The sequence below is a fragment of the Pongo pygmaeus genome, chromosome 5 (genome assembly GCF_028885625.2).
Source record: "Pongo pygmaeus isolate AG05252 chromosome 5, NHGRI_mPonPyg2-v2.0_pri, whole genome shotgun sequence".
Classification (NCBI taxonomy): domain Eukaryota; kingdom Metazoa; phylum Chordata; class Mammalia; order Primates; family Hominidae; genus Pongo; species Pongo pygmaeus.
Genome location: NC_072378.2, coordinates 74,744,429 through 74,770,864, shown reverse-complemented (window position 1 = coordinate 74,770,864; position 26,436 = coordinate 74,744,429). Strand labels below are relative to the sequence as shown.

The 26,436-nt window shown below is 37.7% G+C and overlaps 1 protein-coding gene across 5 annotated transcripts in view; it reads left to right on the top strand.

Annotated features, from left to right (window-relative positions):
• The window catches only part of FILIP1 (filamin A interacting protein 1), a 239,185-nt gene that overhangs the window by 185,605 nt on the left and 27,144 nt on the right, over nt 1-26,436 (top strand). Inside the window, exon 1 of one of the 5 annotated variants that reach the window (XM_063666335.1) lies at nt 15,057-15,186. The exons of 3 other annotated variants lie outside the window; for them this stretch is intronic. The gene's annotated coding sequence lies outside the window, so the exon portion shown is untranslated. Of the gene's footprint in view, nt 1-15,056; nt 15,187-15,343; nt 15,508-26,436 lie in introns of those variants that run through there. One more of the 5 variants, XM_063666334.1, reaches the window with a different exon arrangement.

Below are 26,436 nucleotides of genomic sequence, written 5' to 3'. Positions count from 1 at the left end.
TCTTTCCCGCGGGCCAAGTTGCCGGGGAGCCCCTCCCCAGCGGGGACCACGGACCACGGACCTTGGCCGGGTCGCTGCATCCCTGGGGCTCTGCCAGAGAGCCTCTCCAGGAGGCTCCCGCCGAGGAGCAACGCGGCCGCAGCACCTGCAGGGGAAGCTGGACTGCTGCTAATAAGGAAACGGCATTTTTGAGAACAAGTGGGAGTCCTCGTGTCCTATAGACTGTTCCAAGTCCTTTATTTGCTTTTTGTTTTGCACTCCCTTCCCCTTTTCCCGAAAAGTCTCCGTGAGCAAAAAGCACAGCCAAGAACTTTGCTTCGGGAACGCTTCCCTTTGTTTCTACTGTGAACATGAGTAAGGGAAGAAAGTGAAGTTTGAGATAAGCTTGAGTGGTTTTCTTCTTATAATCACTCACTCAGCTTCTCCCGCCGGTGGTGAGACTCTGCAGGCTGTCTCCATTCCAGGCGGCTTATTGATTTGGAGGTGGAGGGGTGAGGTTGGGGGCGGGGCAGAGCAGGGACTCTCCGGGCACCAGAAGCATTTCAGCTCCATTCTCCACATTTGTCCTACTCTGTAAGGGTTTCTCACCTCTTCCAGAAAAATGGTTAAAGATAACAAAAAGGAACCCAGGCTCACAGGATCAGTAGTAGCTGTTGATAAGCCATCCAGATTCAGATGTTTGATGTTGTTTGAATCTGAGGCTCTGAATATTGCAAAAGATTTTGAGATCAGCCCTTTCAAATCCCTCATTCTACAGGTGAAGACATTGAGGCCTAGAACAATTATGTAACTCAACCAAGATCACACAGTGCAGGCCACTACTCTAGCACTTTTGGGCAAGTGAATACTTTGTGCAAATAGTTTACGTTTCATTTTTGTGTGTAGGTTCCCCACCCCTACCCTCTTAGATCCAAACTATGACACAAAATTTTGAAAGGCAGAATGACTGTTATCATGAAGATATAAGCACAGAGATATTAGGACCAACAGTGTCTCTAGAATGTCAAGGTAGAAGCTTTGGCACAGTGGTCTCTCGGAAGGAGCAGCCTGGGACTTGTTTTGAAGTTGAATCTGAATAGCATACACAGTGTTTTACTTAGCTTGCATTCTGCTTGGGGTAGTTATCATGGAAGGTTAATGAGGTTTATGGGGGCACTTAATAAAGCCCTCCTCCAAATTAACTCCCTCGTTTTGCCACTGACCTAGACCCTATAAGTGTAAAAACTATATAAATTATTTTTCACTTTTCAGGAATTGCTTAATTCATCTTGTATAAAAATTCCACAAATTAAGTACCTAAGGTGGGCAATATATTGTTCTGGGCTTCCTTTATTCTAAGTCAACAAACTGTGATCATAATTTGTTACCATCATTTACTGCATATTTGTTTTACAAATAGTTATAGTCCCAAATTAAAAAGAGAAAACACCATTTTAAAATGTTTTGGCTTAATTAGCACTGTTAATAATAAAGACAAAAATATTTTTTATTGTATTAATTCCGGCTGGGTAAAGAAATCCCCCTTGTCTAAATGCTATATTTGGTTTGGTCCATACATATTTCAAGTCAACTTGACTTTTAAAGGCATAATTCTGAGCACATGAGATCACCTTCAGAGTCTGTACTTTACTCTCTGCTTGAACTGCAAGACGTGATTTTAATCTTAAGCTCCACTAGGGCTGCTCCAAGAATGTCAAAATAGAGAGAACACAGTTACATCAAAAAGTGGTCTGGGACTTACAGAAATATTTGAGGGAAGTGTGTGTGTGTGTGTGTGTGTGTGTGTGTGTATAACTGATGTGGAGGAGTGCTGTCTAGATCTATCACTGTAGATAGAGATTTTAAAACTTTTGGATTTTATAGGCTCAGCTGGGACTACATAAATAATTACATCATCATATAATATTGCAGCAAGCCTTCCAAGTGTAAGTTAAGTTTTTTAAAGTACAAATCAGCATCTCAAGAGAAATCCCTTAACCTGTGAAGCAGAGACTGTAAGAGCAGGGGTTTGAATGGAAGGGAAGCTTTCAAGCCCCATGTTGGTATTCTTCCTTTAAGTCAGTGTGAACAGGGGGTTGGTCATATATCTGGTGGATAATGGGACAGTCTGCACGATTATACTTTCCTATGTGGGGGAATGACCAGTCAGAATCAACTGTTTCTGAAAACTTGCTCTAGTGGACTGGGATCTTTGGAATTATTCTTGATCCACTTTATAGAAAAAGATTCATATCTGGTTCCCTGGAACATTATTCTTAAGTTTTTTAGGTTTAGTGGCCATATCTCAAAAGCATGTTAGCAAAATGGACTTTTCTCACTGGTAGCTCAGAGAATCTAAATAAAGCACTCTGTAGAAAAAGGTTGCTGATGCTTTGTAAATACTCAAGTCTTAACAAGCAGAAAGTAATCCATATGTGGAACATAAGAGCAGAAAACAACTGAGCCTTCTTCTTTGTGATTAGCACTCTGCTAGAAGCTGTTCAAAAGCAGTTAACTTTTATTGATCCCTGATAAGCTAGACACATGTACCATCTTGTTTAATCCTTACAAAACTATAAGATATGTAATTATTAGCCCTTTTAGCAGATGAGGAAGCAGAGAAGTTAAATTCCTTCCCCCAAGGACACTTGCCAATAATTAATTGGCAGAATCAGGGTTTGAACTGAGTTTTATTCAGTAAGAAAAAAATAGCTTTTCCCACTCCTAACTTCTTACCTTCTGATAAATGTGAACACCTTATTTCTTCAATGCACAGAGGGAGAAAGGTGACTTGGAAAGTTGACCAGTGGCTTGAACTGCATACCTATTCTGTTGCCTGTTTAGGATTCAAATTCACAGACGTTCACTTGGTCATAAGACATACCGCCTAATATCAGTATCCCACTGATGAAGGAAATTGCTGGGAATAGACAATTTTCAAGAAAGAAGAAGAATTAGAATTCAGAGGCCCAATGACCCAGCTGGAGTATGTTGTATAGTTTCTGAGATAATGCAGACTCAAACTCCACCTTCCATTTCCTCTTACCCTTAAAATATGCAAATCCCACTTTCCACTGGAAAAATGTGATTAAAGTAAAGGAGGCTGAGGTGATGAGGTGTTACCCCTAGCTGGGGTGTCTGTTTTGGGTGATAAGGTGGGTGGGAGGTGGTATAAAGAAAGTGAGGATACATCTTACTTGAAGGGACCAGGCAAAGTAACTTAAAAAGGTAGCTTCCCAGGGTTGAAAAGTTTGGGGTTAGAAGAGTCACTTCTTTTAAAAGACATAGGATAGTAACATACCTACTATCAGTGCTGTGGAACTAGGAGCATGTTGCTTATCTACCAGGCACCCCCCTGGATTAAATATGAAGGAGCCCATTAAAAATGCCCTTGAGGTTCATTTCACCAGATTCCACCTATACAAAAATGCTGGGTCTTGGATGGATGTGAGCTTTTTCCCAAGCTTCATAGCACTCTCATTCTCAAAGTTAATGAGCTAACAGCCTCTGATTAAAGACTCTATTTAAAGTCTTAGTATTATAATGTTAACAAGGATGCCTAGGAAAATGGGTTATCTGACTCACAGAAATTTCTAATTAATCAAGGGTTATGCCATGAATTAATTTACTTTTACTGCTATAGAAGATATTTCTCAAACAAACTTCCTTTCTTTAAAAAAATTTAAAATATACCACAAAATCCAGTTAAGTCATATTTGATGATTCAGGATCTTGTAGTGCTACTACCTGGATGCCTCTTTACCTTATAAACTCAGAGCCTATTAGATTATATTTAAATCTAAATGTCAGTTCTGATCACGTTTTACTATAGATAAAAATGGTAAGGATGTTTTCTAGATTTTAGGGCTTAACTTGGCTTAACTGAAAATTTTAGTTAATTAGATTCAATATATTTAGGCTTTTATAACCATCACCACCACCACAGCAATAGAACTTGGACCAGAAAGAACCCTAATGACATTGTGAAGTGGCATTGCTGTCTGGGGTAAATACCCGGAGTTCCTCATCTTGCGCCAAGAGGTTTAAGGACACGGACACGTGTGGGTGGGTTAAGGAGTAGAAAGTTTAATAGGCAGAAGAAAGGCGAGAGCAGAGCAGCTGTCTCTCTCTTTGTGGGAGAGAGGTGTCCAAAAATGAAAAGATGGCTGACCGCAGCAGATTTTATAGGCAGGCTTGAGGAGGCAGTGTCTGATTTACATAGAGCTCACAGATTGGTTTGACCAGATGTGACGTTTACATAGCGCACGGAAAAGGCTGGTCGCCCCGCCTAATCTTATTATGCAAATGGTTTTCCACTTGGCCGGCACCAGCTTGTCTGCTCCTTACTGTACATGCAGCTGGCAAGAAGAAGATGGCCCTGCCATTTTGAACAGGCCTAGTCCCAGGTAGTATATTCCCGTGGGCCCATCTGCTGGCATTCACCTGTGAGAGCTTCCAGCTTGCTTGTTTATGTCTGCAGCTCGATTTTACGGGCTGCTCTTTGTTAGAAAAAAAGATTTGGGGGTTGTTTTTCATTAAAAGGAAAACCTTACCAAGGACTTCCATACTCTGACTATCTGCCTAAGTAATTTCTTTTTAACTCCTATATCAATTGTACAAAAGGATGAGATAATAATCAAAGAAAACTGATTATAGGAAAAAAATGTTGAAAGGGAGGGCTTGAGCGAAAATGGGCAAGAAATACACTTTACTGTAAGTGATTTCAACAAGCTATGTAAGAATGCCTTAGTCCCGGTGCTTGATATCCCTTATTTTAGAAGAGTCCTAAGAAAAGCAACAGTAGAGGACAGTATTTGACATTTAAATATGAGAATAGTGAGAACCCAGTAAGGGTAGATGTTCATGTTGGCAGAGTTTCTCTAGATCTGAACCAGTCATTGAGAGAGTTTATCTTTTTAAAAACATTTTTAAAATTTTTTATGTTTTAGAGTTGGTGTCTTGCTTTGTTTGTTGCTCAGGCTGCAGTGCAGTGGTGTGATCAAAGCTCACTGCAACCTCCAGAGAGCTGATCTATTTCAAAAAGTTTTCAGGGTATTACCAGATAGTCCCTGAAACTCTGAAGTTCCTAATTTGCGGAAAAGGCCTCATACTGAGAGAAATGGAGGCAGCTCCTTTCACATTGCTGTCATTCTTTTTGTCATGTGGCCCTGTAAATGCTGGTCACAACCAGTTAGAGAAGTTGACAACTGTCCTGGACAAAGGTCACAGAGGTCTCCAATGCAAGTGCCTCCAGAGCCAGCTGACCCAGCTCTTCAGCATACATGGCATGAGTGGTTGAAACTGCTAGACTGAAGAGGCCATTCTCTGACCACCAAGGAAAAGTAAAGTTTAGCTCAGGCTAATTGACCCCATTTTAGTTTGTAGGCCCAGTGTTGTCAATTCTTATGTTTCAGAAAATGATAGAACTCTGATTTTGGTAAGATATTCCAGTTTTTCAATGTTGACTCAAATTGATAAAATAATGTGTGGCGAACAAAGCCATCTCCTGGCCACTTTGTCTTTAAAGTGGCTAGTTTGCAACCTTTGATATCCTAGACATTAGAGAGACTGAGGTGGATGAGGTGGCCTGGCATGTGCTGTTTGATGGTGGTCAGCTAATCCATTGAGACCCTTATGAGACATACAAAACAGAAAGAAGAAAGGACAACAGTAACCTAGAAAACCACCAAAAACCAAACAACAAACAAACAAAAAACCACACCAGAACATAGAAATTCTCAGAGTAAAGAAAGCTACTTCATAGCTGGGGTTGCAATGGATGCCTCCTTCTGAAGGGATGACAAGCACTGGGCCATAAGCATTGCTGTTGGGTTACTGGAACTGCAGGTGTATGTTAAACAATGATGAACAATATTCCAGTTCTCTTTGGGCCTATCTGGCTGTGGAGACAGCTTTCTGTATTTATTCACTTTTTGGCATATTCTTTCTAAGAACTCCCATCATCTTAAGTAATCTGGGTGGCTCTGTTCTTACAACCTCAGTGACCAAGGGTTACAATAATAAAATTGTTATAGCTTTCACATTATCATTTGCCTATGCTCAATTATAAAAAATGTATTATAGCGCGATAGTAATTGGATCTTTTAACCTAGTATTTTCTATTTCCTTGTGGCCTGTCCCCATTTGAGTAGTCACCCAAGAGCAACCACTGCCTCAAGAGAAATTTGTCACAACTAAAGGGGAGAACAGAAATCAATATCTGGTGTATAGGATCAGAAGCAAGGATCCAGGTATAGCATTAGAAAGAATATGTAATCAAGTGGATCCAATTTTTGTTTATCACCCCTCTTCTTTCCCATTTAGATAAGATGTTTCTCTGAGAGGATAGAAACAAGGAAGCAAGAGAAGTTTATGCTGTAGGAGGGGGTAGTCCAAAATAAGAGGCTCTATTCAGAGCTTTTTTGTGGGGAGTGGATAGGGGACAAAGATGGAGAGTAATATAAAATCCAAAGAGAGTTGGTGTGGAGAATTCTAGACTGAAGGGATTACCAGGTGGAGTCCAAGAGTATCTTAGTTTGCTTGGTCTGCCATAACAAAACACTATAGACTCTGTAGCTTAAGCAATGGAAATGTATTTTCTCACAGTTCCAGAGGCTGAAAGTCCAGGATGCCAGAATTGTTGGGTTCTGGTGAGACCTCTTCTGTTGGCTTGTAGATGGCTGGCTTCTCCCTGTGTGCTCACGTGGGCTTTTTCCAGTTCATGTGTATGTAGAGATAGCTCACTCTCTTCCAACTCTTATAAGACTACCAATCCTATCAGATTAGAACTCCAACCTTATGACCTTATTTGACCTGAATTACCTCCTTAAAGTCCTGTCTCTAAATAAGGTCACATTGAGGATTAGGGCTTCAGCATATGAATTTTGAGGGGCGCAATTTAGTCTTTGTCAAAGGGAGTGGCAAAACTTGTGGTTCTCCCTCTAAGAATTCAGGAGAAAAAGAGTAAAAATGGTGACCAGTATGTTTAGTCAGAGAAAGCTTGATACAGCCTCAGTTTCCTGCCACTCTAAAAGAATATCTAGATTTTTCCCTATGCCTTTGAAAGGCCGTGGAAATAGCTGAGGTAGGGCTGGTCAAGAGCATGAAACTGTGACTGACTTGGATCAGCAACTTGGACAGATTGGCAACTGAGATCCGAGACCACAGTGTGCATCTCAGAGGATGCCTGTGTGGAAGAATGTTGAGCAGATGACCTCTCACCCACCTTCCTAATGGTCCCAGAGGTTAGTCGCAACTCCAGAAATGAGGACTTGAAGCCCTAGAATGAATTCAGGAGATCCTGACTTGACCGAAGTCTGAATTTACTAAAGGAAACTAGGCTTGGGTGAGCATATCCATAATTAACTAAGATGAAGTTTCTGTCACCTGTGGAATGGGACCCCAAATAGAAATTATAAAAGATACAGAAAAATGAAGATTGTTGTATTTCTTGCACACGTGAGTGTGAGGCCTGCAATTAGTACCACTTCATGGGTAAAATAATCTGTATGTGTGCTGAGGAGAAATAATGCAGTATTGAGACATTTCAGATTACATATGATATGCTTCCAAATATCTTGTGACCTTCAGAGGATCATCTGAACTAAGTTTTACCTCTTCAACTGCAGTCAATTTCTTCTCTAGGTTACTGTAGCTACATGGTGTGAGACCCTCATAAAATCTGTAACCTAGAGACAGTTATTTTCTTAGTCTTCTGCATTTCATTTAGAGACAGATAACTCTGAGTTCAGTTACTAAGTCTATCACTTGTGGTCTATGACTTTGGATAGGTTATTTAACCTGTCTGATTTTTGGTTTCCTCTTAAATAGAATGGAGATAACCAAGTACCTATAGCATTTTATGTTCATGAGATAATGAATATATAGCCCCATTCACAAGGCATAGCATGTAATACCTAAAGGGATCATTTCTTTTACTCATCTGTGTATTAAACTCTTGGAGGAAAACAATACAAGTTTCACTAAATCATGATTTACAGTTTATCAAACTAAGACATTTTGAGAACAATGCAACGTGTAGGAAAAGTGAGCTCTTCTACTGTTTGAGGGTAGTTGTTATTGTACTTAATTATACGTAGACTCAGGAAAACTGAAAACCTGCTGCAAACAATTAGAGACTTCAATAAAGTAAAATAGCAAAGTACAAAATTACATGGAATCAGTAAGCAAAAATCAGTAGTTTTCATATTTCCAAATGACAAAATAATATAAACTATATTACATACAAACTATATTAAATATAAAATATCTAGGCATAAATTTAAGAATGTGAAAGATCTACATAAAGAAGTATCTTAAATGCTACCTAGAGACATGAAAAAGACTGAGACCAATGGAAAGGATCATATTCTAAGACTGGAGGACTCAACATCATAAAGATGTCAAAAGCCTGGCACAGTGGCTCACTCCAGTAATTCCAGCACTTTGGGAGTCTGAGGCAGGCAGATCACTTGATCCCAGGAGTTCAAGACCAGCCTTGGCAACATAGTGAAACCTCATCTTAAAAAAAAAAAAAATTAGCCAGGTGTTATAGCATGTGCCTGTAGTCCCAGCTACTTGGGAGGCTGAAGTAGGAGGATCACTTGAGCCTGGGAGGCAGAGGTTGCAGTGAACTGAGATTGTGCCACTGCACTCCAGCCTGGGTAACAGAGTGAGACCCTGTCTCAAAAAATCCAAAAAAACAAAACAAAACAAAAACCCTCAAGTCTCCCAATATTAATTCACAAATTTAATGTAATCCTAATATCAAATTTTTAATGTAGTTCTAAAAATACCTTTTTTTAAGTATGGGAACTAAATTAAGGGATTCTAAAGTTCATATGAAAAATACATAAGCAGACGGGCAGGCACGGTGGCTCATGCCTGTAATCCCAGCATTTTGGGAAGCCGGGATGGATGGATCACTTGAGGTCAGGAGTTCGAGATCAGCCTCGCCAATATGGCAAAACGCCGTCTTTACAAGAAAAAAAAAAAAAAAAATTCCTGAGCATTGTGGTGTGCATCTATAATCCCAGCTACTAGGGAGGCTGAGGTAGGAGAATTGCTTGAACCCAGGAGGCAGAGGTTGCAGTGAGCCTAGATCATGCCACTGCATTGCAACCTGGACGACAAAGTGAGACTCCACCTCAAAAAAAACAAAAACAAAAACCCATAAGCAAAAATAGTCAAATTTTGAAACCAAAAACAAGTAGAAACAAAAAGTTTTCTAGCAGAAACAAAAACTCTTTTTAAAGCTACAGTTCATAAAATAACATGGTATTGGTACATGAACAGACAGACCAATAGAGCTGATGGAATTTCTGGAGATAGATTATATAGATATAAAAACGTAATATATTTTAAAGATGGCATTCCAAATCAGTTGGCAAAAGTTGGGTCCCTTAGTAATGACCATTATCATAGTCATCTTTTTGTATGGCTCCTATACTTTATTTGTAAACATTGGGAACAACTGACTGTATTTTAGTGAGAGTATTTCCCTCTGGCCTGATCTAGTGTCTACCATTTCAGGAGAACCATCCATATAACAGTTGTGGTTTGCGTCAGAAGAAAATTTAGCATTTACATTTTAAGTTTCCAAAGGACAGATAAATTCTACGTAATAAAAAATTATATTTGAGGAATAAAATAAAACTATGAAATACATAGCTGGAAAAACATGACTTACTTTCTATTCTAAAAAGCAATATTATGATTTTTAGCCATATAAAATTTTATGAGAAATAAAATATGTGGTAACTAGAAGCATCCTTTGGGAGAGGAAGTGCTGGAGTTATTTTGCCGGGGTCATAAGTTTATTGCTGTATTTCTATAAATTTGTATATTTAAAAAATAAAAGGAAGTGACAGGACACACTTTATATTGTTTATTTATTTATTTATTTATTTTAGACAGAGTCTTGCTCTGTTGCCCAGGCTGGAGTGCAGTGGTGTGCTCTCGGCTCCCTGCAACCTCTGCCTCCCAGGTTCAAGCGATTCTCCTGCCTCAGTCTCCTGAGTACCTGGAACTACAGGCGCCCACCACCGTGCCTGGCTAAATGGTGTATTTTTAGTAGAGACTGGGTTTCGCCCTGTTGGCCAGGCTGGTCTCAAACTTCCGACCTCAAGTGATCCCCCTGCCTTGGCCTCCCAAAGTGCTGGGATTACAGGTGTGAGCCACTGTGCCTGGCCTCCCCACACTTTATATCTTGAAAGGATTAAACACAGCTTAAATTTACTTATTAGAATAATCTGTAGAATATTAATTTTCTTTTCCCAACAGCTGCATAAAACAAATTGCTTTAAATGAGAAAAAAAAGTGAATGTGAAGAGCTGTGCCTAATAGTCTACCAAACTGAAGGATTTAAAAGCATGTATTTTTTTTACTGAAGTTGTTGTGTTATTTAGCAGAGTCCAGATACAAATTCACTTATTTTGAAAGTCTAGCACAGATTTACCCTATAATTTCTAGATGAAAGTAGATTGTGATTCAGTTTATGTATATAGATGAAAATTCATGCCTGTTTTTCAGAGAGATAAATAAGCATTAATTAAACAAGAGAGTCCTCAGGAACCAGAGTAGATGAGACATTTTAAGAAACACAGAATGAAAATCATCAGGAAATAATGTCCAGTTAGAATGAGACTTCAACAGACAAATTTTCCATCAGTAGTTACAGCCTCAGAGTCTACCCAAGTGACAAACATTTAGACAGTGAACAACTAGTGCTTTGTAGTAACAGATTTTAAAAATGCTTTCTGACCTATCAATACACTGAAACTATCACTTGTAATCCAGGCAACTGTAATGATCAACTGTAGATCAATTCTAACTTTAACAGATGTTCTTTATGTCAGAAATGCAAAATCGAAGTCTCCTATGGATTTTTTTTCATGAACTGAAGCATCAGTGAGATGTATAAATTCCAGAGAAAATAAATTAATCCAGGTTATAGAAGCAACTGTATTAAAAGTGAACATTTCCAACAACTGAGGGGAATTTTTGTTCCCTGCATTCCAAACTAGTTGGATTGAGTTTTTAATTGATCTAATCGTTTATTTCAGCCTCATGGGCAAAATCGGGTATGGAAAAGTGATAAGTGAGATTATTCTTCTGGAATAAAAAACTCTGGGAATTCTGCTTTAAATTGGCAGACATTTGTCATCACAATAAATAACAAGTAAATTTTTTTTTGCATAAACTTATACACCAAGAAAAAGCTAAGAAAGGAAAGTGCTGGAAAAATGTGTTGTCGTCGTATCACTACAGTGAATAACTACATTGTTTTCGTATTTTTACTTTTTTTCTAGAGTGGAAAAAGGTAGTCGGATTAGCATTACAAATCTTGGACTCCAGAGAGGAGGTTGAAACTTGGGAAGGTGGTGTTTTCAATGTTTGTAGGTTGCTCCTCTCTGGCTCTTTGACTGTGTGTGCACTCTTTTTCCAAGAATGCTTGTGTTTGGAAAGTGCTTCATGGTGGTGAAAAGTTTGAGCAGAAAAGATTAATCAAAGTTTGAGTCTTTCATGTTCACTGCGTAACATATTCAGCTCTTGGATGTGAACTCTTAGCCAAGAAACTATTCAAATATTATTCAGGGGCTGAATGTGAGCTTTAACTGCAAACAAGAGGTCAACTTTACTTAGTCTTAACTCATTCCTCTTAAGTTCAGAAATGCTGTGCCTTAAGGATTTTAAAAAATATTTTCTGCATAGCTCCTAGTATCATATAAGAGGTCACTGAGAGTTCCTTTTATTTGTTGTATTCTTAAATGCTTACGGATGCACATTCATTTGACCTGAAGCATGAAAGAAACACGAAATGGTGGACTATGACTGCACCACATCCAGCGTGCTCTCAGAGGGGAGGAATGCTCTAGACTACCTAGTCTTTGTCATTTAGTACAATGTGACTAAATAACACACAACAACTTCTGTAAAAAACCTGTATTCAAATCAGGAAAGTGTTCTTATCTACACTACCATTCCTTCCTCTAGTACTTTCTGATTTACTCAGCTTTCCAGTGCTCTCAGATTTTTCTCACTTCTCCTGGAATCTGTAACATACTGTAAGTTTTGGATTATGTTATTCCCAAGGAAGAAGGCATAATTGTGGGAAGAACTATTATCCAGACTTGATACACCATTCCCAAGCTTCCAAGGTGGAATCTTGGAAGAATGCACCTCTGCCCCAACTAAGGAAGGCAAGTGCAGTGCTTCTAGTGTATCCTATGATGTTCTTCTTCCTGCCCTGCCATGCATCCACTTCTTGAATTTCTGGAGCACACCCTGCTCTGCTACAGAAAAAAAAAAGTTTCGTGAGATGAAAGCATATTGCATTGGCAAGCCCAGTGATTGCCCACATACACTGAGAAACTTCCAACTTGCCATATGCTAAACTAGATCTTTTTCATAATTCAGGAATCATGTCCTCTTTACATCTCTTTTCCTTATCAATTTGAAAAAGAAGCAACTGAAGGAAGACTTGTTTTAAAGAGTCACTTGGTCAGGTCATGATGCTTAATGGCAACCAGATGCTTAAAGGATAATAGGAGCCTGGATACTCTGTCTGTAGGATCCAGTGCTTTAAAAAGTTATAATTGTTTTTAGAAGATTCCCACTCATAGTGGACTTAGGACTCGACCTAGGGACCTATAATCACAATAATACTTTCCACATGCACTATATTACATTGGAGTATACATTTTAGTTAATATGTGCTAAGCAGTTGAAGAAAGAAAGGTTGTATATGATTCATAGAAAAAAAATTAGGCACCAGTGTCTAAGATAATGCCTGGTCCTTGGTGGGCAACCAATTAAGTGTTTGTTGAATGAGTGAATACAAGATACTTCCTGAAAACAGAAAGACACAGAAAGAACCCTGCCCTTCAGAAGCTAATAGTGGGACGTTTCTTGTTACTGTGACTCTAAGAAGGGTTATAGCATCACTTAAACATCTCTGGGTTCCAAGAGGCTTCTAATAAACAATGCTATTTAGCCAAGGGGGTGTTAATTAATTATAATAAATATAGCCTTTTTGAGTGAGTCTTAATAGTGGAGTTTTAAATTTAACTTTGAATGTAGTCGTTTAAGTGGTATTAAACAGAGGGAAAAAAAACCTGTCTGTGATTGACATTTGTGGTATTTTTAAAAAAGGTTTTTTAAAGGTAATAAAACATTTCCCCTTGCTATTATCATTTGTCTCTAAATATTGATTTAATATGGCTTGAACATAAGCAATGCCTCCCCAGGACTATAATTCAAGTTTGAATCACTAGAAGCAAACCGTGTACAAGATGCAGCTTGACTATATAATCAGTCCTGACCCCTTGATTCCCTTTTTTTTCACATGGGTTTATGTTGCCTGTCAAAATTAGACCACAAGTTTATATTTTCACAAACTGCCTACCATCATCAAAATTAAACTGTGCAGAAACATATTATATATTGTGGGCCCACTATGCATCAGATTCTGTGGCCTTGACTTACATTATTTTATTTAATTCTCATAACAGCCCTGTAAGTTAAAACCCATATCCCTATTATACAGCTGAGTTAACTGAAGCCACAGAGTTATAAAATATACCCTTTGGTTACCTTCCAAGTAGTTGCCAAGCCCAGATTAAGTCTGTCAATCAATTGCCAAGACACCTCTTCCCCCAGCACTAGTGCAGCCTTGCCAGGCAGTGGCAATAGTTTCTTGTTTTCTTCTTCAATGTCAGTTTCCTCATCCATATTAAAAAATAGCTAAAAAGCAAAACAACAACAAAAAACAAAACAATAACTAATTGGTTAGTATCTGTAATTTTACCTTAACAATGAACATTGCTTTATGTAACTTTTACAGAAAGCTACATTATTTGATTATAACTCTGTAATGAAAACACACTTATTTAGTACTACAACCTTGAAACATGAAGTAATTATTATATTCAGTTCAGGCGGTTGAGAAGTTAGACATATTCTTAGAGCAAAGGGCATGACTGAACATTAGGGATGTAAGAAAGCAATGGTCTTGACCATATTTTTTTTCATATTCTTTTCTATGCCATAACATAATGGCTTATACTTACGTAGTATAAAAGATATCTGAAGACTTAAAAATGCTCTGCAAACATTTAATTCTATTAACCTTAAAGTTAATTTGACTAATTTATCTGGTATCGTGCTTTTATTCTGTAATTGAAATGAAATTTCATAACATAAATGACATATATTTCTATGCATATGGCTTAGAAAAAATTATACTGGAATGTTTAATTTACCTAATGTCTTTTTGACTAGATTTATCACTCATACACTCTCTCAGGAAGAAGGAAAAAAGGAATGAAGGGAAGGAGGGAGGGAGGAAGGAAGGGAGGAGGAAACAATGGGAAAAAAAGAAAAGAAAAAACAGAGAAGAGGGACAACTAATTTGAAGATGATAGAAGCTTTTGAAAACATTTTGTATAAATGATGATACAGACACTTCTATAACTTTAGCTGAATGTATTCACCTACTTTTGTTTGTGCAGACAGCAATTTTTGCCATTTAAAAACACTTAGGGAAAAAAATTCAAGTAAAAATATTTTGTAAAGATGAAATGATTTTTAAAATGAAAGGTACTTGGCATTCTGTAGCCATACTGCAGTGTTTTCATTTAGATACCATGTACCTTAACTGGCATTTTAGTTGAAACATGAATTTTCTCCTGTTGGCTGAATCATAGATTAGGCTCTAGTGGGATCCCTATTTAAATTCCAGTATGTGCTGAATAGAACTGTATAGAGTTTAGCTAGTTTGAAAAATCGGGAGTGAGGCCCATTTGACATTTTATGCATAACTTTTCTTTATTTCATTCTTCCTCCCCAAATGTATGCCTCTCCCAATGCATTTCCCTTAGTGTGGAGCGTAATTCCCGTTCACTTGCTTTGCTTCTTAAGAGCTGCCTTCCCTTCCAGTCTTGGGCAGCTCCACCCCTTCTCACAGACCAAAGTAAATCTGCACAATAATGAGCCATATAAGGGAGGAATGACATCATCAGTTAGTGGTCCCAAGCTGTTTTGCACAACATTCACCTTTCATTGTTCTGATGACAGGGCTGGAATGTGACGGTTAATTCCCTGTGGAGTAGGGGGCTGAGCAAGGCCTGCTGCTGTTGAACAAACTTCAGTACCCCCTTATAAAAAAACAAAAACAAAAACAAAGCTACTATGCTTCCTAGTATTAAGGTAAGGAAGTCAAGATCTGTTTTGGTTTAAGCAATGTTAGTTACTCTTGTCCATGCGCATTTCATTTGTTAATAGGCTTACTTGTCAGTAAACTCATTTCTAAGTGTTACTGCAAAGAGCATCCTGGAAGCTGGGTTTGGACATTTGTAGAGCCCTGACTAATCTGACAAGGGCTGTAAGTACTCGACAACCTTTCAGTTTTCAGCTACAGGTTTTACTGAGTGTGGATGGTGACAAGCCTTGAAAATTACCAGCTTATTGTGACTTTCCTTGATGCCTCAGAATCCTTGACTGAAACTGGCCAAGATGCACCTTGTTATGGTATGAAGAGTGCTCCTGGTTTTCTATGGTGGGGGAAGAAATTTCATCCTACAGAAACCTTGGGGAGTTTGTACCAGAACTGAAAAATCTGTTGTCTTACTACCAGCAGTCCTACTAATGTGTTCTGAAGGCTTTTAACAGGCAGCCTTTCTATATATTGTAAATGTATCTTCTAATGTATGATTTCTTGATGAGCAAGCAACTAATTTCAAGTAAAATATTCTTCTCAAAGGTTTGTTGTTATTGTTGTTGTCATGTGGATTTTCTGCAGCTCTCTCTTTGCATGTGTGGAAAAGGCTTGTAAAAGTTGGCAATGAATTAGAATGCATAGCGATCCAAAGAAAGCCGTGTTTGTTCTGAAACACTCAGTGTGGCAGTGATAACAAGAATAATAAAGTAAATAGGAGGTTTGATTTCAAAGTGGGAATGAAAGTAAAGTTTGGATTATGTTAAACAATTGTGTAAAAAGTTGAACTTTAGTAATTTTTCAAAATGCCAAAAAACATTGTCTAAATTCAGCAGAGTGTATAAAAAAAAAAAGCTTGATTTAGTGCTCAGTAGGGCTGAAAGATCTGTGAGTCTTTCACAAAAGAACTTCATTTGGCCAAAACCAAATTTTTATAATGTGATTTTAGATTCACATGACCCGTTTTATAGAAATTTGAAATGGGGGCAGATGGTATGGTTTTCATTTGTGTAGATTTAATTTGTGTAACATTGGTTGTTAATACTGTTTTGTCTCTGTGTTTAAAGTGATGAATATCTTGAGTTCAACTATGATGAAAATCTTGGGTTCACTACATTGATCTTCCTGGATTCTTAATTCCATGTGACTGGATGAACTTCTGTTTACTTGTAAAATTAAGTATCCTTTCCACAACAGAAGGATGCTCACATTTGTTTTTTTTCTAGATTAACAATAGTCAAGATCAATACAAAATTAAGTCTGAGGTTTTGGAGTTTTGTTTATTGTTTCAACATTTTATTTTTTGAATTAGTTTTAAAGTTGTTCCAAAACTGGGTGAGATAATTATTAAATAAATGTTAACATAATAATTCAAAATATTTAGCAAAATTTTACATAAGCTTATATTTAAAACTTTTTAAAAGACCTTTAAATGTCATGGCAATAAATCCAACTGCCATTTTAAAAAGGGAGAGGTTTACTTTTCTGAGTAAGTAAATGAAAACACATCAATAAGTGATGTATATACTTAAATTAATTTGCTACCTAAGTTATGTCTAAGTTATTTTAAACAAATTTTATTTGTGAAAATGGATTTACCCAAGAGACAAATTAGATTAGTAGTATCTTAATTAAGAGCTTTACAATAAAATACTTTTATGTTGTGAGCTCCCATACTGTATAAGCTTAAAACCATGACTTTTGCCCAGCACTGTATAAATGTGTGTGTGGAGTAAAATGAGGTGTATGGTACCTTTATGGATTGTCTCCAACCTCTTTGACTAGTCTCAGAAAACCTCATTCATGCTGCCAGCTCCTCCTGTTATGTTCTGTGTGACCACAAGTTCATCCCACGGGGGAAAGGCTCCTCACACTGTGGGAGGTGTATGTGGGAGGAGACCCTCACACATGGGAGACCCTCATACTGTGAATTCAGGGACTGAAAAACCTACCTGCTTCTAATATCCTCCCTGGCCTCTGGCTTCCCCCAGGGAATCCCTCCATTTAACTTATTTTCTGAGGGAGAGAATTTCCTGTGGCAATATGCATTTCCTAAATATAGCATCCCACAATTATGTGTGATAAACCTGGGCAACACATTCCTTAAGAATGGGATATGGAAGGCCTCTTTGAGTTGGGGAGAGAAGGTGAAGGGGCCACCTGGAAGGGAGAGCCCAAGGTCACACATTTAAGTCACGAACTTGTACGGTTCATGGCTTTTCCTGTTCCTAGTGAAAATTATTAGGTAAATTCATTCACCTGGCTGATTATACACATTCTCAAAAAGAAAGAATAGTACCTGCTTTTTCTTGTTTTAAAATATTTCATCTGACCAATCTGAGCGGGTGTTTGAAAAGCACTTTGAACAACATAGAAAATAGGAAAACACAATAAAAGGCATATTGTTGTCCTCTTTGGGGAGAGGACATAAGAACAGAAACCTTAAGGTTGAGAAAGAAGAGCCCATGAGACTACTGTGGACTGCTGTCTTGGTTCGTTCAGGCTGCTATAACAAAGTACCATAGGCTGGGTGGCTGATAACAAAATTTTTTTTTCTCACAGTTCTGGAGGCTGAGAGTTCGAGATCAGGGTGCCAGCACAGTCAAGTTCTGGTGAGGGTCCTCTTCCTGGTTGCAGACTTCTGTCTTTTCCTTATATCCTCATGTGTGAGAGCTGTCTGGGATCCCTTTTCTAAAGGTAGTAATCCCATTCATGAGGGCTCCACCCTTCTAACCTAATCACCAATCAAAGGCCACAACTCCTAATACCAGCACATTGGGTGTTAGGGTTTTAATATACAAATTTTGGAATGTGAGAGGATATAAACCTTCAACTCACTGCAGTCATACAGGTTGTAGCTTACAAGGGTGCCTGACCAGTGAAGGAATGGGAGCTGAAATAGAGTCGCAGCATGGCACTGATTCCATAGAGAGGAAGGAGATCTTTCCAGTTCTGACAAATGTGCCACATGGGTTATACCCCTGACAACAGGAGAAGGGTATTGGGAAGGCTAACAACTGCAAAAGCCCTGAACAACTACTTCCTCCATCCATGTCCCCATCCTTGGGTGTCCCCGAGTAGCCTATATTTAAAGGATAAATGGCATTTAACATAGCCTTGCAATATATATATTTTTATTCCTATCCCCTAATACACTGACAATGGGGAGGAGACATTCTGCCCATCTTTGCTGAATTATTGAGTTAATTAATGAATCATGGTTATATTCTATATTAGTCAGGGAGCTTCATACTAGAGTGTGGGATCAGAGAGTTCCCTCTCAGTGAATCTCAAATATGGGCCTCCTGGATGGTCAGCAAATTATCAGAAAATAGCAGCCATTTCTGTGGCTCATAAGAGCAAACAACTAACAATTCCCTAGACTTTAATTTTTATTATGACTAAGTGGTATTTACTAGTTACGTATTGAGCAATTTATTTTACAACATATATAGCATTTATAAATTTAAATTAGCATGTTCCAGATTTTCTTGAAGACTAAATCAGTATTTTACAATACAGTCTAGCTGCCACCCAGTTTGCAAATACCTACAAGTTTCTGCTTACCTGGTAGTAAGAAATGTAATCATCTCCAAGACGTATAATTTGTTATTAGTCATGAACTTTTCATGGTTTTCAGTTCTTGCCATCTATGGGTTTTAAAGGTAAATTACTATGGATTAAACTTCACAATCAGTTTAATTTGTTGTGGGTTGTTGGGCTAACCCACAGAGAGTCCATAATGCAGATCCTTAGTTTATAATTTTCGACAACTAGTTCCAAGGCCTATAATCAATATTCCTATTCTAGAGCAGAATTATATATAACCCCCTCAAAATCTGATGAAAAATAAAACTTCATTTGTGATAATTTGCCTGAGCTTTGTATGTTTGCCATTTAAATTACTTGAATTATACTAGCAAAGTAAATGTAATTAAATTACTGGATTTTTTAAAAATTTATAGGATATATAATAGTTTTATAGCTTAAAATCATAAATATAACTACAGGATCTTCTCTTATGAAGAAAAAGCAGTTCACAAAAGCTGCTAGCAACAGGTCTACAGATTTTTTCTCTTCTCTTTCAATTTTTTTATCAGCAAGTTCTTTTTTAGAGTGGGACTATGTGAAATAGGCCTTCCTGCACTGGGCTAGGGTCAAAAATTTGAGATCACAGCCTCCAAAACGTTGCTGGTCTTTTAAGACAGGAGGAGAAAAAAAGTGTATCAGGGCTTTTGTAAGCTCATGTTCACTACTAAGAAATACAAAACAAAAACAAAGCTCAAAAGTTTTTGTCCTGTTGGGAAGGATTCACCATTTCTCTCTTTATAAAAAATGATTCTCTGGCACTCAGAAATCAGAGCTGGAACTAGGGTGAGGCAAGTGAGGCTCTCACCTTGGGTGCAAAATTTAAGGTGATGCCAAAAAACTCGTAATCAAGATATACTATATTTTAATGAACTATTTAAAAAGTATCAAAATTAATGCAAAAAATCCACGATGAAGAAAATATCAAAATTTCAAGTGAAGACAGGCTCTGACTCTGCAGTTGTACAACCCAACCCTCATCCACTTCTCTCTCATCCCAGCCCTGCACAGTATAGTAGGGCCATTAGATTAATTCGGGATAACTATAATAATAATCACCATATTGAGGAACTGAGGTAATTTATTCAGAAGTAACATTCTATAATTGGATCATTGGTAACACAAAGGATATGCTTGAGGTCACGGATACCTCATGTACCCTGATGTGATTACTACACATTGTATGACTGTATCAAAATATCCCATATACCCCATAAGTGTATATACCTACTATGTACCCACAAAAATTAAAGATTAGAAATTTAAAAAGTTAAAAAGTAATGCCCTTTCTGAGTTATTTGGCAAAACCATGCCCTATTATGTTAACAAGATGCTTAGCTCTATACTGTACTCTAGTTGGGAAAAAACACATTGTGACTAAAGACTTCAAACTACATGCAAGCTTGACTCTTTTGAGGTTCATTCATCTTTAATTACTATCATGCCCTTATGAGTTTTAACCTTCCCTCTGTCTTGGAAGACAGAGAGGCATACACAAGGGGAGAGTTGAAGAAAAGCAAGAATAGTGTTCTGAGAAGGAAATTAACATGGTCTGGCTAAGAAACAAGCTTAGGATTACTTTTTGGTGACATTTGTGTTGCAAAACGGGGTCTGATGGATTAAGATGGGGACAAGTGACAAAATCTTAAGGAGTCAAAGAGACAATTGATGCTCTGGAGCTAATGCTGATAAATTTGGAAATGAGGTTGAAAAGTGGGAGTGTCAAGAATGTTGGGCAAAAGGAGCCCTAAAATCTTACACCACTTTATTCCAAGGAAGAGAGGTAAGAATGAATATAGGCAGATGTCCCCTTAAATATTTAGGAGCACAGATTGACAAGTGTTCCAAGGATGGTGGTTATCACAAGAATGGATAATCAGGATAAGCTTTAAAAAAATTCTCACTTCCTATTTCCTTCTCCCAAACAGTTTGTCCTTAGACCATAAGAAGAAAGATAAATTCACAAGTATCCGTGGAATAGGACATAGTGAGAATACTTTCTCTGGCATAAGTTTGACTAACTATCAAATGGATTCCAATAAGGAAGAAAAGTAAAAGTCTAACAAACTAAATTATATAAACATGGAAGGGAATAAGAGAATCACCCACAGTCACAGACAGATGTGAAAGTTCCATGGCACTGTGAGGAAAGTAAAAATACAACCAAAGGCCAAGGGAGCTGAGACTGGAGGTGAGAGCGGGGAGCTAAATATTACAAAGGAGATTTTTTTTAAAAACATTATTAGCTGGGCATGGTGGCTCACCCCTGTAATCCCAGTACTTTGGGAGGCTGAGGTGGGTGGCTCACTTGAGGCCAGGAGTTTGAGACCAGCCTGGCAAACACGTGAAATCCCATCTCTACTAAAAATACAAAAATTAGCCAGGCGTGGTGGCGCATGCCTGTAATCCCAGCTACTCAGGAGGCTGAGGCAGGACAATTGCTTAAACCCGGGAGGCCGAAGTTGCAGTGAGATCATGTCACTGCACTCCAACCTGGGTGACAGAGTGAGACTCCATCTCAAAAGAAAGAAAGAAACAAACAAAAACATTATTACAGAAAATTTCAAACATTTACAAAAGTAAAGATAATAGTATAATGAACACCCATGTACCCATCAATAATCTTCAACAATTAATTGACTTATGACCAGTCTGGTTTCATCTATTTTTCACTCCCATGAATTATTTTGATATAAATTTCAGATACATAATTTCATTCACAAATATTTCAATATGTACTTCTAAAAAATAAGGACTCTTAAAAATAAAGGACTCTTGCCATAATCCATTATCTAACCTAAAACTTAATAATTATTTCTCAACAATATAATTTTTCCAATTATCTCATTTAAAAAAGTAGTTTGAATAAGAATCCAAAAGGTTACAATTGGTTGATGGGTCTTCTAAATTTTAAAAAAATCCATAGCTTCCTCTTTCTGCTCCCATTTTATCTTGCAATTTATTGATTGAAGAAACTAGTTTGTTTATCCTATGTAGTTGCCCACATTTTGGATTTTTCTGATTGCATCGTCATGAGGTCATTTAGCAGTTTCTTGCTCCTATCTTTCTTTTAAACTAGTAATTAGTAGTTATAGGAGCTTGATTTGATTCAGGTTCAGGGTTTTTTTGTTAAAAGAATCTTTCATGGGTGGAGGTTTGTATATAATGTCTGGCTGTCTCTTTTTGAGAAACACTGATGAGCATTACCTACATCCATTATTTCAAAATGGTGGTATTCTATAGTTAACCTCTTTATTTATCAATAGTAGCATGTTTTCATTTATTAATTTATAAAGAATAAGGAAAAACAAAGTTTTAAATTAAGAAGAAACATGTTAATATATATCTCTTAATGTTTGTATAGGAAAAACAAACTAGTTTCTTATATATATATATGAGGGAGATCTGGAGAGTGTTTCGAAAGGCTCTGTGAATTGACCTGTCTTTTTATTTTATATTTATATATATGCATATATACTTATATATGTTCATATACATATATTCACACACAAAAAAAGCTTAAAATACTGATCCTGCCCTACCTGTTTCCTTTGTTCACTTTCCTGTTTCTCCTTCCTTTTACAAGCAGAGTGACATGATCTGATTTACCCTCTTTTAGGATCATTCCAGCTTCTGGGAAAAGAACAGACTGTGGGTGGACAAGAGTGGAAGTTGGGAGTCAGATTAGGTTGCTCTTGCAATAATCCAGATAAGAGATGATGGTGGCTTGGGCCAGGGGGATAGCAGTGGAGGAAGTGAGACATAACTGGATTCTGGATATATTTTGAAAGCAGAATTGGCAAGATTTGCTGATGAATTGAATGCAAGGATGTTACTCAAGATGGCTCTAAATTTCAGTCCTAAGCATCTGGAAGAAGCGGGTGTAGGTGACTGACTTGAGGAACATATGGTTGGAACAGATTTATGGGGAAGATTGGGAGCTCAGAAGAGATAAAGAATGAACAGCTCAGTGGGCTCATAGCTAATTGAATGACAATGTCCACGCTACTGAATGGATTCATGTCAGCAGGAGGGAGATCTGGAGAGTGCTTTGAAAGGCTCTGTGCATTGACCTGTCTATTTAATTAATAATTGGGGTCATCTTGCCATTGACACAATGCTAGGTATAAGCTGTTATTCTGGGTGACAAAATAGAATCCAAGGGGCATCTTGACAATTCTAAGATAAACTGAATCAAGCAAGATGAAGTTAACCTAAACATAGTCTGGCAAACCTGAGCTGTCCAGGCAATATCCATTTGAGCAATAGCATTGTTAGGAAAGCACAGTGTTTGTGCAAACAGATCTGATTCAAAATCCCAACCTGCCTCTTCTTAGTCATGTTCTCTTAAGTTAAATAATAATTTACCTTATTTATGAAATGGTACAGTACTGCCTTGCTCAAAGGGAATGAAAATTAAATGAAATAATAAAGCTCTCACACTACCTAGGAGACCTTTCCTTTTATTTCATATGTTGTCAAAATTAGGTATTAGCAAATATTGGAGTTGGGGTGGGCTTTATTTAAACTTTATTTTATTTTAATAGCTTTTGGGGAACAGATGGTTTTTTATTCAGGGATAAGTTCTTTAGGGATAGCTCTTTAGTGGTGATTTCTGAGATTTTGGTGCACCCATCATCCGAGCAGTGTACGCTGAACCCAATGTATAGTCTTTTATCTTTTACCCCTCTACCCCACTTCCCCGAGTCCCCAAAGTCCATTGTATCATTCTTATGCCTTTGCGTCCTCATAGCTTAGATCTCACTTACAAGTGAGAACATATGATATTTGGTTTTCTATTCCTGAATTACTTCACTAAGAATAATGGTCTCCAACTCCATCCAGGTTGCTGTGAATGCCATTATTTTGTTCCTTTTTATGGCTGAGTAGTATTTCATGATGTGTTTGTGTGTGTGTATATGTGTGTATCTATCTATCTATCTATCTATCTATCTATCTATCTATCTATATCTCACCTTTTCTTTATCCACTCGTTGGTTGATGGGCATTCAGGCTGGTTTCATATTTTTGCAGTTGCAAGTTACACTGCTAAAATATGCATGTGCAAGTGTCTTTTTCATATAGTGACTTCTTTTCCCCTGGGTAGATACCCAATAATGGAATTGCTGGATCAAATGATGGTTCCACTTTTAGTTCTTTAAGGAAGCTTCATAATGTTTTCCATAGTAGTTGTACTAGTTTACATTCTCACCAGCAGTGTAAAAAAGTGTTTACACATGATGTGATCCCTTTTCACCACATCCATGCCAACATCTATTATTTTTTTATTTTTTAATTATGGTAATTCTTGCAGGAGCAAGATGGTATCTCATTGTGGTTTTGATTTTGCATTTTCCTGATAAGTAGTGGTGTTGAGCATTTTTTCTAAATGTTTGTTGGCTGTTTGTATATCTTCTTTTGAGAACTGTCTATTCATGTCCTTTGCCCACTTTTTGATAGGATTATTTTTTTTTTCTTGCTGATTTAAATTCCTTATAAATTCTGGATGTTAGTCCTTTGTCAGATGCATAGTTTGCAAATATTTTCTCCCACTCTGTGGGCTGTCTGTTTACTCTGCTGTTTTGTTTTGTTTTGTTTTTTGAGACAGAGTCTCACTCTGTCGCCCAGGCTGGAGTGCAGTGGCACTGTCTCGGCTTACTGCAGGCTCTGCCTCCCAGATTCAAGCAATTCTCCTGCCTCAGACTCCCAAGTAGCTGGGGCTACAGGTGTGCGCCACCACACCCAGATAATTTTTATATTTTTAGTAGAGATAGGGCTTCACCATATTGCCCAGGCTGGTCTCGAACTCCTGACCTCAGTTGATCCACCTGCCTTGGGCTCGGCCTCCCAAAGTACTGGGATTATAGGCATGCACCACCGTGCCCAGTCTGATTATTTCTTTTGCTGTACAGAAGCTTTTTAGTTTAGTTAGGTTCCATCTATTTATTTTTGTTTTTGTTGCATTTGCTTTTGGGTTCTTGATTATAAACTCTTTGCCTAAGCCAATGTCTAGAAGAGTTTTTGCAATGTTATCTTCTAGAGATTTTATGGTTTCAGGTCTTACATTGAAGTCTTTGATCCATCTTGAGTTGATTTTTGTATAAGGTGAGATGATGATCCAGTTTCATTCTTCTACATGCAGCTTGCCAATTATCCCAGCACCGTCTGTTGAATAGGGTATCCTTTCCCCACTTTATGTTTTTGTTTGCCTTGTCGAAGATCAGTTGGCTGTAAGTACTTGGCTTTATTTCTGGGTTCTCTATTCTGTTCCATTGGTCTACATGCTTATTTTTATACCAGTACCATGCTGTTTTGGTGAATATGGCCTTCTAGCATAGTTTGAAATCAGGTAATTGATGCCTCCAGATTTGTTTTTTTCACTTAGTGTTGCTTTGGCTATGTGGGCTCTTTTTGGGTTCCATACAAATTTTAGGATTGTTTTTTCTAGTTCTGTGAAGAATGATGATGGTATTTTGATGCATTGAATCTGTAGAGTGCCTTTGGCAGTATGGTTATTTTCACAATATTGATTCTACCCATCCCTGAGCATGGGGTGTGCTTCCATTTGTTTGTATCGTCTGTGATTTCTTTCAGCAGTGTTTTGTAGTTTTCCTTGTAGAGATCTTTTACCTCCTTGGTTAGGTATATTTCTTTCCTTTTTTTTTTTTTTTTTTTTTGGTTAGGTGTATTTCTAAGTGCTTTATTTTATTTTTATTTTTTTGCAGCTGTTGTAAAAGGGATTGAGTTCTTGATTTGATTCTCAGTTTGGTCATTGTTGGTGTATAGCAGTGCTACTGATTTGTGTATAGTGATTTTGTATCCTGAGACTTTACTGAATTCATTAATCAGATCTAGAAGCTTTCTGGATGAGTCTTTAGGATTTTCTAGGTATAGGATCATATCATTGGCAAACATTGACAGTTTGACTTCCTGTATTAGTCCATTTTCACACTGCTACAAAGACATTACCTAAGACTGAGTGATTTATAAATAAAAGAGGTTTACTTTACTCACAGTTCTGCAGGCCTGGGGAGGCCCCAGGAAACTTAGAGTCATGGTGAAAGGCAAAGGAGAAGTTAAGTACCTTCTTCACAAGGCAGCAGGAAAGAGAGTGCAGAGGAAACTGCCACTTTTAAAACCATCAGGCCTCATGAAAACTCCCTCACTATTATGAGAACAGCGTGGGGGGAACCACACCTATTCAATCACCTACCAACAGGTCCCTCTCTTGACATATGGGGATTATAATTTGAGATGAGATTTGGGTGGGAACACAGAGCCAAACCATGTCACTTCCTTTCTACCAGTTTGCATGCCCCTTATTTCTTTGTCTTGACTGATTGCTCTGGCAGGGTGCGATTTTAAGAGCCTCTTGAAATAATATTAGGACTAGAGATTGTCTAGGACCTGAAACATTACCTCCCCAGAAAAAGTTTTCTTGTCAGCTCCTCTAACACCACCTGAAATGTCAGCTCCCTTCTCTTTACCTTCCGCACCTGTGCTTCCACCTCTTTCTGCCTTAAGATTAATAACCAATTTTATGTTTTCTGTCATATTTTAAGTCACTTGCTAGTAATATTTGTTTACAATCTTTCTTCCTTTATCTGACATCTTGGAACACTTTCCAGGGTTTTAAATTTTTTTTTCTGGTTTTT